Raw genomic sequence first — 13,340 nt, forward strand, 5'->3', positions numbered from 1 at the left:
TTATTACCTCTTTTGGGTATATACACCATTGCACACAGGCATTATTCTCCACTTGTTAGGAATAGTTGGTAAAATGACATGTACAGTACACTAATGAAAATGATTGTCCATTTTGACAAGTAAGGATATTAAAGTATATATAAATATATGTGCGTGTATATATATTGTAATGACGTGGGGTAGTTGGCTTGGAAGAGAGGTGTCAGTGGTGCAGTGTTAGGTGCTCAAATGAGGGTCCACACACAGCTTTCCAGGATTAAGTAAATGAAAATATTGGTTTACTGGCATCAGCATGCATCAACAGAAAACAAAATAACAATCACCTAGCCTTCTCTCAGGGTACCTATCTCATTTTTTGAGTCCTCACTATTCTTGGGCAGCTAATATGCATACATAAAGTTTCTCAAAGTCTCTCCAGTCCTGTCTCTCACAGGTACTGTATATCACAGGCTCCTGTCTGGCTTGACTGTGACTGCCACAGCCAGTGCCAGATTAAGGTCCATATGGGCCTGGAGCTGAAATTGATGAAAAGCCTATTGTGTGCCGCCACGGGGGATGAGACCAGCACAGTGGGGGAGGAGGTGGGATGGCTAGTGATGTAGGGGAATATACACACACAGATATAAATATAACATATATATATATATATTAGGGGTGAGCGGGTTCGGATTTCTGAAATCCGAATCCCCCCAAGCCCCCCCGATCCGAGTCCGATCCGAATCAGGCTCGACTTTTCCCGCCTGACTCGGATCTGAAATGGAGGCAAAACGTCATCATCCCGCCTTCCGAGTCTCGCGGGTTTTGGATCCTATATAAGGTACCCGCGTCAGCGCCATTTTCTCACTCGGCTGTGGACAGTGAAGAGGGAGGGTGGGAGTTAGGGCTGTGTAGTGTAGTGTAGTGTAGTGTAGTGCTGCTGTTGTCCACTACTTCAAAGTCCATAGGGGCTGGCTGTGTGTGCTGTGCTGCTGTTGTTAATAGGGGCTGTGTCCACTACTTCAAAGTCCATAGGGGCTGGCTGGACTGTGTTGTGCAGTCAGTTGTCCATAGGGGCTGTGTCCACTACAAAGTCCTGTGCAGTGTCCCAGTCCTAAAGGGGTGCTGTAGTGTTGTCCAGGGGGTGCTCTGTCCATCAGGGGTGCTCCCCCCAAGTGCTAAAAAAATAATATATTTTCTGTGTTTGTGAATTGTATGCGCAGTAGCCGCACGTGCATCAACAAAGTAGTGCCAAGCGTGCGCCTGTGTCATAAGTAAAGGGCCGGCTGGCTTGACCGTTAAAGGGTGCTGTAACCCCCGAAAGTACACTCCAGTCCAAACCAAAAAAAAAATTATTTTCTGTGTTTGTGAATTGTGTGCGCAGTAGCCGCACGTGCATCAACAAGGTAGTGCCAAGCGTGCGCCTGTGTCATAAGTAAAGGGGCGGCTGGCTTGACCGTTAAAGGGTGCTGTAACCCTGAAAGTACACTCCAGTCCAAACCAAAAAAAAAATTATTTTCTGTGTTTGTGAATTGTGTGCGCAGTAGCCGCACGTGCATCAACAAAGTAGTGCCAAGCGTGCGCCTGTGTCATAAGTAAAGGGCCGGCTGGCTTGACCGTTAAAGGGTGCTGTAACCCCCGAAAGTACACTCCAGTCCAAACCAAAAAAAAAATTATTTTCTGTGTTTGTGAATTGTGTGCGCAGTAGCCGCACGTGCATCAACAAAGTAGTGCCAAGCGTGCGCCTGTGTCATAAGTAAAGGGCCGGCTGGCTTGACCGTTAAAGGGTTCTGTAACCCCCAAAGTACACTCCAAACCAAAAAAATATATATTTTCTGTGTTTGTGACTTGTGTGCACTGTGGCTGCACGTGCATCAACAAAGGAGCAGCGCCAAGCGTGCGCCTGTGTCCCATAAGTAAAGAGCCGGCTGGCTCATTTCTTAAAGGGTGGTGTAACCCACAAAGTGCACTACTCTCCAGCAAAAATAAAAAAATATTTTCTGTGTTTGTGTGCGCTTTAGCCGCACGTATATATCAATATAACATAAATGGAGGACCAAACTTTCTCCGATAAAAATAAAATAGGGAAAGATCAAGAACCACTTCCTCCTAGTGCTGTTGCTGCTGCTGGGAGTTGTTCATCATCCCAGAGAGGAAGTAGGAACATCACTACTTTTACTAAACAATTGACCCTCCAACAGTCCCTAGCGATGAGGATGAAGTACGACAGCAGTCATCCTGAAGCAAAACGTATAACTGAGGCCTTGACTGCTATGTTGGTGTTAGACGTGCATCCGGTATCCGCCATTAGTGCAGTGGGATTTAGACAATTGATGGAGGTAGTGTGTCCTCGGTTCCAAATCCCGTCTAGATTCCACCTGCATCCTTAAAGCAGCAGCGACAAGCGTGCGTCTGTCTGTTAAAGGGTGGTGACACCCTCAAAGTGTGCTACACAAACAATTAAAATATTGTTCTTTTTTTTTCTGTCTTTGTGAATTGTGTGGGCTGTAGCCGCACTTGCATCCTCAAAGCAGCAGCGACAAGCGTGCGTCTGTCTGTTAAAGGGTGTTGTAACTCTCAAAGTGCTCTAAAAAATAAAAAAAATTTTTTAATGTGTTTGTGACTTGTGTGCGATGTAGCCGCACTTGCATCCTCAAAGCAGCAGCGACAAGCGTGCGTCTGTCTGTTAAAGGGTGGTGACACCCTCAAAGTGTGCTACACAAACAATAAAAATATTCTTCTTTTTTCTGTCTTTGTGAATTGTGTGGGCTGTAGCCGCACCTGCATCCTTAAAGCAGCAGCGACAAGCGTGCGTCTGTCTGTTAAAGGGTGGTGACACCCTCAAAGTGTGCTACACAAACAATAAAAATATTCTTCTTCTTTTTTCTGTCTTTGTGAATTGTGTGGGCTGTAGCCGCACCTGCATCCTTAAAGCAGCAGCGACAAGCGTGCGTCTGTCTGTTAAAGGGTGGTGACACCCTCAAAGTGTGCTACACAAACAATTAAAATATTGTTCTTTTTTTTTCGGTCTTTGTGAAATGTGTGGGCTGTAGCTGCACCTGCATCCTTAAAGCAGCAGCGACAAGCGTGCGTCTGTCTGTTAAAGGGTGTTGTAACTCTCAAAGTGCTCCAAAAAATAAAATACTATTTTTTTAATGTGTTTGTGACTTGTGTGCGATGTAGCCGCACTTCCATCCTCAAAGCAGCAGCGACAAGCGTGCGTCTGTCTGTTAAAGGGTGGTGACACCCTCAAAGTGTGCTACACAAACAATAAAAATATTCTTTTTTCTGTCTTTGTGAATTGTGTGGGCTGTAGCCGCACCTGCATCCTTAAAGCAGCAGCGACAAGCGTGCGTCTGTCTGTTAAAGTGTGGTAACACCCTCAAAGTGTGCTACACAAACAATTAAAATATTCTTCTTTTTTTTCGGTCTTTGTGAAATGTGTGGGCTGTAGCCGCACCTGCATCCTTAAAGCAGCAGCGACAAGCGTGCGTCTGTCTGTTAAAGGGTGGTGACACCCTCAAAGTGTGCTACACAAACAATAAAAATATTCTTCTTTTTTCTGTCTTTGTGAATTGTGTGGGCTGTAGCCGCACTTGCATCCTCAAAGCAGCAGCGACAAGCGTGCGTCTGTCTGTTAAAGGATTACATCGGTGACAGCATCCAAGTAGGCATGTCAGACAGTCCGTACCTGTACTGGCAGGAAAAAGAAGCAATTTGGAGGTCCCTGTACAAACTGGCTCTATTTTACCTGAGTTGCCCCCCCTCCAGTGTGTACTCCGAAAGAGTGTTTAGTGCAGCCAGGAATCTTGTCAGCGAAAGGCGTAGGCGGTTGCTTCCACAAAATGTGGAGAAGATGATGTTCATAAAATGAATTATCAACTCTTCCAGGGAGACCAGCCTCCAGAACGTACAGAGGGACCTGTGGTTCCAGCAGGGACGAATTAATACTCTGTGAGGATGAGGATGTACACACTGAAGAGGGTGAGGAATCGGTGGATGAGGAGGATGAGGATGACATCTTGCCTCCGTAGAGCCAGTTTGTGCAGGGACAGATTAATTGCCAGCTTGTTTTGTGGGGGCCCAAACGAACCAATCATTTCAGCCACAGTTGTGTGGCAGAAACTGGCGCTGAAATGATTGGTTTGTTAAAGTGTGCATGTCCTGTTTATACAACTTAGGGGTGGGTGGGAGGGCCCAAGGACAATTCCATCTTGCACCTCTTTTTTTACTTTGCATTATGTACAGTTTGGGGCCTAGTTTTTCAAACTGCCATCCTGTCTGCCACTGCAGTTTCACGCCTAGATGGGTCACGTGTTTGTGCCGCCCACTCGTGTCGCTTAGCATAGTCATCCAGCTACCTCGGTGCAACCTTTTGGACATAAAAACACTATTGTGAGGTGTGAGGTGTTCAGAATAGACTGGAAATGAGTGGAAATTAAGGTTATTGAGTTTAATAATAGCATAGGAGCAGAAAAACCTACAAATTCTGTGATTTTAGCTGTTTTTATGCTTTTTTTCAAAAAAATACAGATCCAAAACACAAAACCCAGAACCCAAAACACGGAAGGGTGGTTTTGGCAAAACCAATCCAGATCCAAAACACGAAGAAAGATCCAGATCCAAAACCAAAACACAAAACACGAAAAGTGGCCGGTGCACACCCCTAATATATATATATATATATATATATATATATATATTAGGGGTGAGCGGGTTCGGATTTCTGAAATCCGAACCCCCCCGAGCCCCCCCGATCCGAGTCCGATCCGAATCAGGCTCGACTTTTCCCGCCTGACTCGGATCTGAAATCGAGGCAAAACGTCATCATCCCGCCTTCCGAGTCTCGCGGGTTTTGGATCCTATATAAGGTACCCACGTCGGCGCCATTTTCTCACTCGGCTGTGGACAGTGAAGAGGGAGGGTGGGAGTTAGGGCTGTGTAGTGTAGTGTAGTGTAGTGCTGCTGTTGTCCACTACTTCAAAGTCCATAGGGGCTGGTTGTGTTGTGCTGTGCTGCTGTTGTTAATAGGGGCTGTGTCCACTACTTCAAAGTCCATAGGGGCTGGCTGGACTGTGTTGTGCAGTCAGTTCTCCATAGGGGCTGTGTCCACTCCAAAGTCCTGTGCAGTGTCCCAGTCCTAAAGGGGTGCTGTAGTGTTGTCCAGGGGGTGCTCTGTCCATCAGGGATGCTCCCCCCAAGTGCTAAAAAAATAATATATTTTCTGTGTTTGTGAATTGTGTGCGCAGTAGCCGCACGTGCATCAACAAAGTAGTGCCAAGCGTGCGCCTGTGTCATAAGTAAAGGGCCGGCTGGCTTGACCGTTAAAGGGTGCTGTAACCCCCGAAAGTACACTCCAGTCCAAACCAAAAAAAAAATTTTTTTCTGTGTTTGTGAATTGTGTGCGCAGTAGCCGCACGTGCATCAACAAAGTAGTGCCAAGCGTGCGCCTGTGTCATAAGTAAAGGGCCGGCTGGCTTGACCGTTAAAGGGTTCTGTAATCCCCAAAGTACACTCCAAACCAAAAAAATATATATTTTCTGTGTTTGTGACTTGTGTGCACTGTGGCTGCACGTGCATCAACAAAGGAGCAGCGCCAAGCGTGCGCCTGTGTCCCATAAGTAAAGAGCCAGCTGGCTCATTTCTTAAAGGGTGGTGTAACCCACAAAGTGCACTACTCTCCAGCAAAAATAAAAAAATATTTTCTGTGTTTCTGTGCGCTTTAGCCGCACGTATATATAAATATAACATAAATGGAGGACCAAACTTTCTCCGATAAAAATAAAATAGGGAAAGATCAAGAACCACTTCCTCCTAGTGCTGTTGCTGCTGCTGGGAGTTGTTCATCATCCCAGAGAGGAAGTAGGAACATCACTACTTTTACTAAACAATTGACCCTCCAACAGTCCCTAGCGATGAGGATGAAGTACGACAGCAGTCATCCTGAAGCAAAACGTATAACTGAGGCCTTGACTGCTATGTTGGTGTTAGACGTGCATCCGGTATCCGCCATTAGTGCAGTGGGATTTAGACAATTGATGGAGGTAGTGTGTCCTCGGTTCCAAATCCCGTCTAGATTCCACCTGCATCCTCAAAGCAGCAGCGACAAGCGTGCGTCTGTCTGTTAAAGGGTGGTGACACCCTCAAAGTGTGCTACACAAACAATTAAAATATTGTTCTTTTTTTTTCTGTCTTTGTGAAATGTGTGGGCTGTAGCCGCACCTGCATCCTTAAAGCAGCAGTGACAAGCGTGCGTCTGTCTGTTAAAGGGTGGTGACACCCTCAAAGTGTGCTACACAAACAATAAAAATATTCTTCTTTTTTCTGTCTTTGTGAATTGTGTGGGCTGTAGCCGCACCTGCATCCTTAAAGCAGCAGCGACAAGCGTGCGTCTGTCTGTTAAAGGGTGGTGACACCCTCAAAGTGTGCTACACAAACAATAAAAATATTCTTCTTCTTTTTTCTGTCTTTGTGAATTGTGTGGGCTGTAGCCGCACTTGCATCCTCAAAGCAGCAGCGACAAGCGTGCGTCTGTCTGTTAAAGGGTGGTGTAACCCTCAAAGTGCGCTCCACAAACAATAAAAATATTCTTTTTTTTTTCTGTCTTTGTGAATTGTGTGGGCTGTAGCCGCACTTGCATCCTCAAAGCAGCAGCGACAAGCGTGCGTCTGTCTGTTAAAGGATTACATCGGTGACAGCATCCAAGTAGGCATGTCAGACAGTCCGTACCTGTACTGGCAGGAAAAAGAAGCAATTTGGAGGTCCCTGTACAAACTGGCTCTATTTTACCTGAGTTGCCCCCCCTCCAGTGTGTACTCCGAAAGAGTGCTTAGTGCAGCCGGGAACCTTGTCAGCGAAAGGCGTAGGCGGTTGCTTCCACAAAATGTGGAGAAGATGATGTTCATAAAATGAATTATCAACTCTTCCAGGGAGACCAGCCTCCAGAACGTACAGAGGGACCTGTGGTTCCAGCAGGGATGAATTAATACTCTGTGAGGATGAGGATGTACACACTGAAGAGGGTGAGGAATCGGTGGATGAGGAGGATGAGGATGACATCTTGCCTCCGTAGAGCCAGTTTGTGCAGGGACAGATTAATTGCCAGCTTGTTTTGTGGGGGCCCAAACGAACCAATCATTTCAGCCACAGTTGTGTGGCAGACCCTGGCGCTGAAATGATTGGTTTGTTAAAGTGTGCATGTCCTGTTTATACAACATAAGGGTGGGTGGGAGGGCCCAAGGACAATTCCATCTTGCACCTCTTTTTTTTCTTTGCATTATGTACAGTTTGGGGCCTAGTTTTTCAAACTGCCATCCTGTCTGCCACTGCAGTTTCACGCCTAGATGGGTCACGTGTTTGTGCCGCCCACTCGTGTCGCTTAGCATAGTCATCCAGCTACCTCGGTGCAACCTTTTGGACATAAAAACACTATTGTGAGGTGTGAGGTGTTCAGAATAGACTGGAAATGAGTGGAAATTAAGGTTATTGAGGTTAATAATAGCATAGGAGCAGAAAAACCTACAAATTCTGTGATTTTAGCTGTTTTTATGCTTTTTTTCAAAAAAATACAGATCCAAAACACAAAACCCAGAACCCAAAACACGGAAGGGTGGTTTTGGCAAAACCAATCCAGATCCAAAACACGAAGAAAGATCCAGATCCAAAACCAAAACACAAAACACGAAAAGTGGCCGGTGCACACCCCTAATATATATATATATATATATATATATATATATATATATATTAGGGGTGAGCGGGTTCGGATTTCTGAAATCCGAACCCCCCCGAGCCCCCCCGATCCGAGTCCGATCCGAATCAGGCTCGACTTTTCCCGCCTGACTCGGATCTGAAATCGATGCAAAACGTCATCATCCCGCCTTCCGAGTCTCGCGGGTTTTGGATCCTATATAAGGTACCCGCGTCGGCGCCATTTTCTCACTCGGCTGTGGACAGTGAAGAGGGAGGGTGGGAGTTAGGGCTGTGTAGTGTAGTGTAGTGTAGTGCTGCTGTTGTCCACTACTTCAAAGTCCATAGGGGCTGGCTGTGTTGTGCTGTGCTGCTGTTGCTAATAGGGGCTGTGTCCACTACTTCAAAGTCCATAGGGGCTGGCTGGACTGTGTTGTGCAGTCAGTTGTCCATAGGGGCTGTGTCCACTCCAAAGTCCTGTGCAGTGTCCCAGTCCTAAAGGGGTGCTGTAGTGTTGTCCAGGGGGTGCTCTGTCCATCAGGGGTGCTCCCCCCAAGTGTTAAAAAAATAATATATTTTCTGTGTTTGTGAATTGTGTGCGCAGTAGCCGCACGTGCATCAACAAAGTAGTGCCAAGCGTGCGCCTGTGTCATAAGTAAAGGGCCGGCTGGCTTGACCGTTAAAGGGTGCTGTAACCCCCGAAAGTACACTCCAGTCCAAACCAAAAAAAAAACTATTTTCTGTGTTTGTGAATTGTGTGCGCAGTAGCCGCACGTGCATCAACAAAGTAGTGCCAAGCGTGCGCCTGTGTCATAAGTAAAGGGCCGGCTGGCTTGACCGTTAAAGGGTGCTGTAACCCCCGAAAGTACACTCCAGTCCAAACCAAAAAAAAAATTATTTTCTGTGTTTGTGAATTGAGTGCGCAGTAGCCGCACGTGCATCAACAAAGTACTGCCAAGCGTGCGCCTGTGTCATAAGTAAAGGGCCGGCTGGCTTGACCGTTAAAGGGTGCTGTAACCCCCAAAGTACACTCCAGTCCAAACCAAAAAAAAAATTATTTTCTGTGTTTGTGAATTGTGTGCGCAGTAGCCGCACGTGCATCAACAAAGTAGTGCCAAGCGTGCGCCTGTGTCATAAGTAAAGGGCCGGCTGGCTTTACCGTTAAAGGGTGCTGTAACCCCCGAAAGTACACTCCAGTCCAAACCAAAAAAAAAAATATTTTCTGTGTTTGTGAATTGTGTGCGCAGTAGCCGCACGTGCATCAGCAAAGTAGTGCCAAGCGTGCGCCTGTGTCATAAGTAAAGGGGCGGCTGGCTTGACCGTTAAAGGGTGCTGTAACCCCGAAAGTACACTCCAGTCCAAACCCAAAAAAAAATTATTTTCTGTGTTTGTGAATTGTGTGCGCAGTAGCCGCACGTGCATCAACAAAGTAGTGCCAAGCGTGCGCCTGTGTCATAAGTAAAGGGCCGGCTGGCTTGACCATTAAAGGGTGCAGTAACCCCCGAAAGTACACTCCAGTCCAAACCAAAAAAAAAATTATTTTCTGTGTTTGTGAATTGTGTGCGCAGTAGCCGCACGTGCATCAACAAAGTAGTGCCAAGCGTGCGCCTGTGTCATAAGTAAAGGGCCGGCTGGCTTGACTGTTAAAGGGTGCTGTAACCCCCGAAAGTACACTCCAGTCCAAACCAAAAAAAAAATTATTTTTCTGTGTTTGTGAATTGTGTGCGCAGTAGCCGCACGTGCATCAACAAAGTAGTGCCAAGCGTGCGCCTGTGTCATAAGTAAAGGGCCGGCTGGCTTGACCGTTAAAGTGTTCTGTAACCCCCAAAGTACACTCCAAACCAAAAAAATATATATTTTCTGTGTTTGTGACTTGTGTGGACTGTGGCTGCACGTGCATCAACAAAGGAGCAGCGCCAAGCGTGCGCCTGTGTCCCATAAGTAAAGAGCCGGCTGGCTCATTTCTTAAAGGGTGGTGTAACCCACAAAGTGCACTACTCTCCAGCAAAAATAAAAAAATATTTTCTGTGTTTGTGTGCGCTTTAGCCGCACGTATATATCAATATAACATAAATGGAGGACCAAACTTTCTCCGATAAAAATAAAATAGGGAAAGATCAAGAACCACTTCCTCCTAGTGCTGTTGCTGCTGCTGGGAGTTGTTCATCATCCCAGAGAGGAAGTAGGAACATCACTACTTTTACTAAACAATTGACCCTCCAACAGTCCCTAGCGATGAGGATGAAGTACGACAGCAGTCATCCTGAAGCAAAACGTATAACTGAGGCCTTGACTGCTATGTTGGTGTTAGACGTGCATCCGGTATCCGCCATTAGTGCAGTGGGATTTAGACAATTGATGGAGGTAGTGTGTCCTCGGTTCCAAATCCCATCTAGATTCCACCTGCATCCTCAAAGCAGCAGCGACAAGCGTGCGTCTGTCTGTTAAAGGGTGGTGACACCCTCAAAGTGTGCTACACAAACAATTAAAATATTGTTCTTTTTTTTTCTGTCTTTGTGAATTGTGTGGGCTGTAGCCGCACTTGCATCCTCAAAGCAGCAGCGACAAGCGTGCGTCTGTCTGTTAAAGGGTGTTGTAACTCTCAAAGTGCTCCAAAAAAAAAAAAAAATGTTTTAATGTGTTTGTGACTTGTGTGCGATGTAGCCGCACTTGCATCCTCAAAGCAGCAGCAACAAGCGTGCGTCTGTCTGTTAAAGGGTGGTGACACCCTCAAAGTGTGCTACACAAACAATAAAAATATTCTTCTTCTTTTTTCTGTCTTTGTGAATTGTGTGGGCTGTAGCCGCACCTGCATCCTTAAAGCAGCAGCGACAAGCGTGCGTCTGTCTGTTAAAGGGTGGTGACACCCTCAAAGTGTGCTACACAAACAATAAAAATATTCTTCTTCTTTTTTCTGTCTTTGTGAATTGTGTGGGCTGTAGCCGCACCTGCATCCTTAAAGCAGCAGCGACAAGCGTGCGTCTGTCTGTTAAAGGGTGGTGACACCCTCAAAGTGTGCTACACAAACAATAAAAATACTCTTCTTCTTTTTTCTGTCTTTGTGAATTGTGTGGGCTGTAGCCGCACCTGCATCCTTAAAGCAGCAGCGACAAGCGTGCGTCTGTCTGTTAAAGGGTGGTGACACCCTCAAAGTGTGCTACACAAACAATTAAAATATTGTTCTTTTTTTTTCAGTCTTTGAGAAATGTGTGGGCTGTAGCCGCACCTGCATCCTTAAAGCAGCAGCGACAAGCGTGCGTCTGTCTGTTAAAGGATTACATCGGTGACAGCATCCAAGTAGGCATGTCAGACAGTCCGTACCTGTACTGGCAGGAAAAAGAAGCAATTTGGAGGTCCCTGTACAAACTGGCTCTATTTTACCTGAGTTGCCCCCCCTCCAGCGTGTACTCCGAAAGAGTGTTTAGTGCAGCCGGGAACCTTGTCAGCGACAGGCGTAGGAGGTTGCTTCCACAAAATGTGGAGAAGATGATGTTCATAAAATGAATTATCAACTCTTCCAGGGAGACCAGCCTCCAGAACGTACAGAGGGACCTGTGGTTCCAGCAGGGACAAATTAATACTCTGTGAGGATGAGGATGTACACACTGAAGAGGGTGAGGAATCGGTGGATGAGGAGGATGAGGATGACATCTTGCCTCCGTAGAGCCAGTTTGTGCAGGGACAGATTAATTGCCAGCTTGTTTTGTGGGGGCCCAAACGAACCAATCATTTCAGCCACAGTTGTGTGGCAGACCCTGGCGCTGAAATGATTGGTTTGTTAAAGTGTGCATGTCCTGTTTATACAACATAAGGGTGGGTGGGAGGGCCCAAGGACAATTCCATCTTGCACCTCTTTTTTTTCTTTGCATTATGTACAGTTTGGGGCCTAGTTTTTCAAACTGCCATCCTGTCTGCCACTGCAGTTTCACGCCTAGATGGGTCACGTGTTTGTGCCGCCCACTCGTGTCGCTTAGCATAGTCATCCAGCTACCTCGGTGCAACCTTTTGGACATAAAAACACTATTGTGAGGTGTGAGGTGTTCAGAATAGACTGGAAATGAGTGGAAATTAAGGTTATTGAGGTTAATAATAGCATAGGAGCAGAAAAACCTACAAATTCTGTGATTTTAGCTGTTTTTATGCTTTTTTTCAAAAAAATACAGATCCAAAACACAAAACCCAGAACCCAAAACACGGAAGGGTGGTTTTGGCAAAACCAATCCAGATCCAAAACACGAAGAAAGATCCAGATCCAAAACCAAAACACAAAACACGAAAAGTGGCCGGTGCACACCCCTAATATATATACAGTATATATATATATATATATATATATATATATACACAAAATGCAGTCGGGTGGCACTTACTGCGCAACATGGATTTCAATAGCCCGATGCCTTCCGAGAGAACCCCGCCATGCGGAATCCATCATATAATCATATACACCACTGTCGGTGGCACTCAGGTAATAAAACAGAACTTGACACAGGTAGTAAATTTCGATACGTTGGAATACTTCTGTGTCAAGAGCTGTTTTATTACCTGAGTGCCGCCGACAGTGGTGTGTGTGTGTGTGTGTGTATATATATTATATATAAATATATATATATATATATATATTAGTTCAATGGTCTAGAAAATATGGAAATAACTTACACAGCTATAATGGCTATAGTAGTCAACGTTCCAGTTATTTATATAACCAGATATATCCTAAAGACAGTAGATAACTGAAACGTCGACTAGTATAGCTGCTGTAGCTGCAAAATATGCATCCATATATCCAGGGCTGGACTAAGGTCTGTGGGGGCCCCTGGGCAACAAACTTGTGGGGGCCCCTATATACTACCATTTCTCTTCACCCTAGGATTTTTTGTCTTTCTATTCACCTTAATGACCCTTATGCAATGTCCCCAGTAATGGTTTCCCCTATACAGTGCTCCTTATGCAGTGCCCCATGTAGTAGTCCCTCCTATGCAGTGCCCCCTGTAGTAGTACCCCTTATGCAGTGCCCCCAGTATTGTCTTCCCTATGCAGTGCCCCTTATATAATGCTCACAGTAGTGGTCCCCTCTATACAGTGCCCCCAGTAGTTGTCCCCCCTATGCATTGCCCGCAGTAGTATTCCCCCCTATGCAGTGTCCTTTATATAGTGCCCACAGTAGTATTCCCCCAAAAGCATTGCCCCCAGTAGTAGTCCCCCCATGCTCTGCCCCCAGTAGTAGTCCCCACCATGCTCTGTCCCCAGTAGTAGTCCCCCCTATACAGTGCCCCCAATAGTAGTCCCCCCATACAGTGCCCCAGTCCAGTAGTAGTCCCCCATGCTCTGCCCCCAGTAGTAGTCCCCACCTATACAGTGCCCCAGTAGTAGCCCCCCTATGCATTGCCCCCAGTAGCAAACACGGTACTATACAGTGCCCCCATGAAGTGGTCACCCTATACAGTGACCCTTATAGCTGCCCCCCTATACAGGGACATCTGTAACGCTCCCTCCCCTCCTATGCAGTGACAGAGCCCCACACACACAAAAAGAGTCTGTCTGACTCTCATCGGCTGCTGTAACATACACACAGCTGCCACCGGCTGCTGTGTGTATGTCACTGTGTAGTGTGGACTGCGCTCACTGCCCGGTCTACACTAGCGGAGCGGACACTAGCGGCGGGTGCAGACAGC

General features: G+C 46.3%; 1 protein-coding gene across 1 annotated transcript in view; it reads left to right on the forward strand.

The window, feature by feature from the left end:
• Window positions 1-13,340, forward strand: part of HMCN1 (hemicentin 1) — a 563,772-nt gene that overhangs the window by 356,917 nt on the left and 193,515 nt on the right. The window lies entirely within an intron of this gene.

The sequence above is a fragment of the Taudactylus pleione genome, unplaced genomic scaffold (genome assembly GCF_031769625.1).
Source record: "Taudactylus pleione unplaced genomic scaffold, aTauple2 ptg000602l, whole genome shotgun sequence".
In the NCBI taxonomy this organism is placed as follows: Eukaryota; Metazoa; Chordata; class Amphibia; order Anura; family Myobatrachidae; genus Taudactylus; species Taudactylus pleione.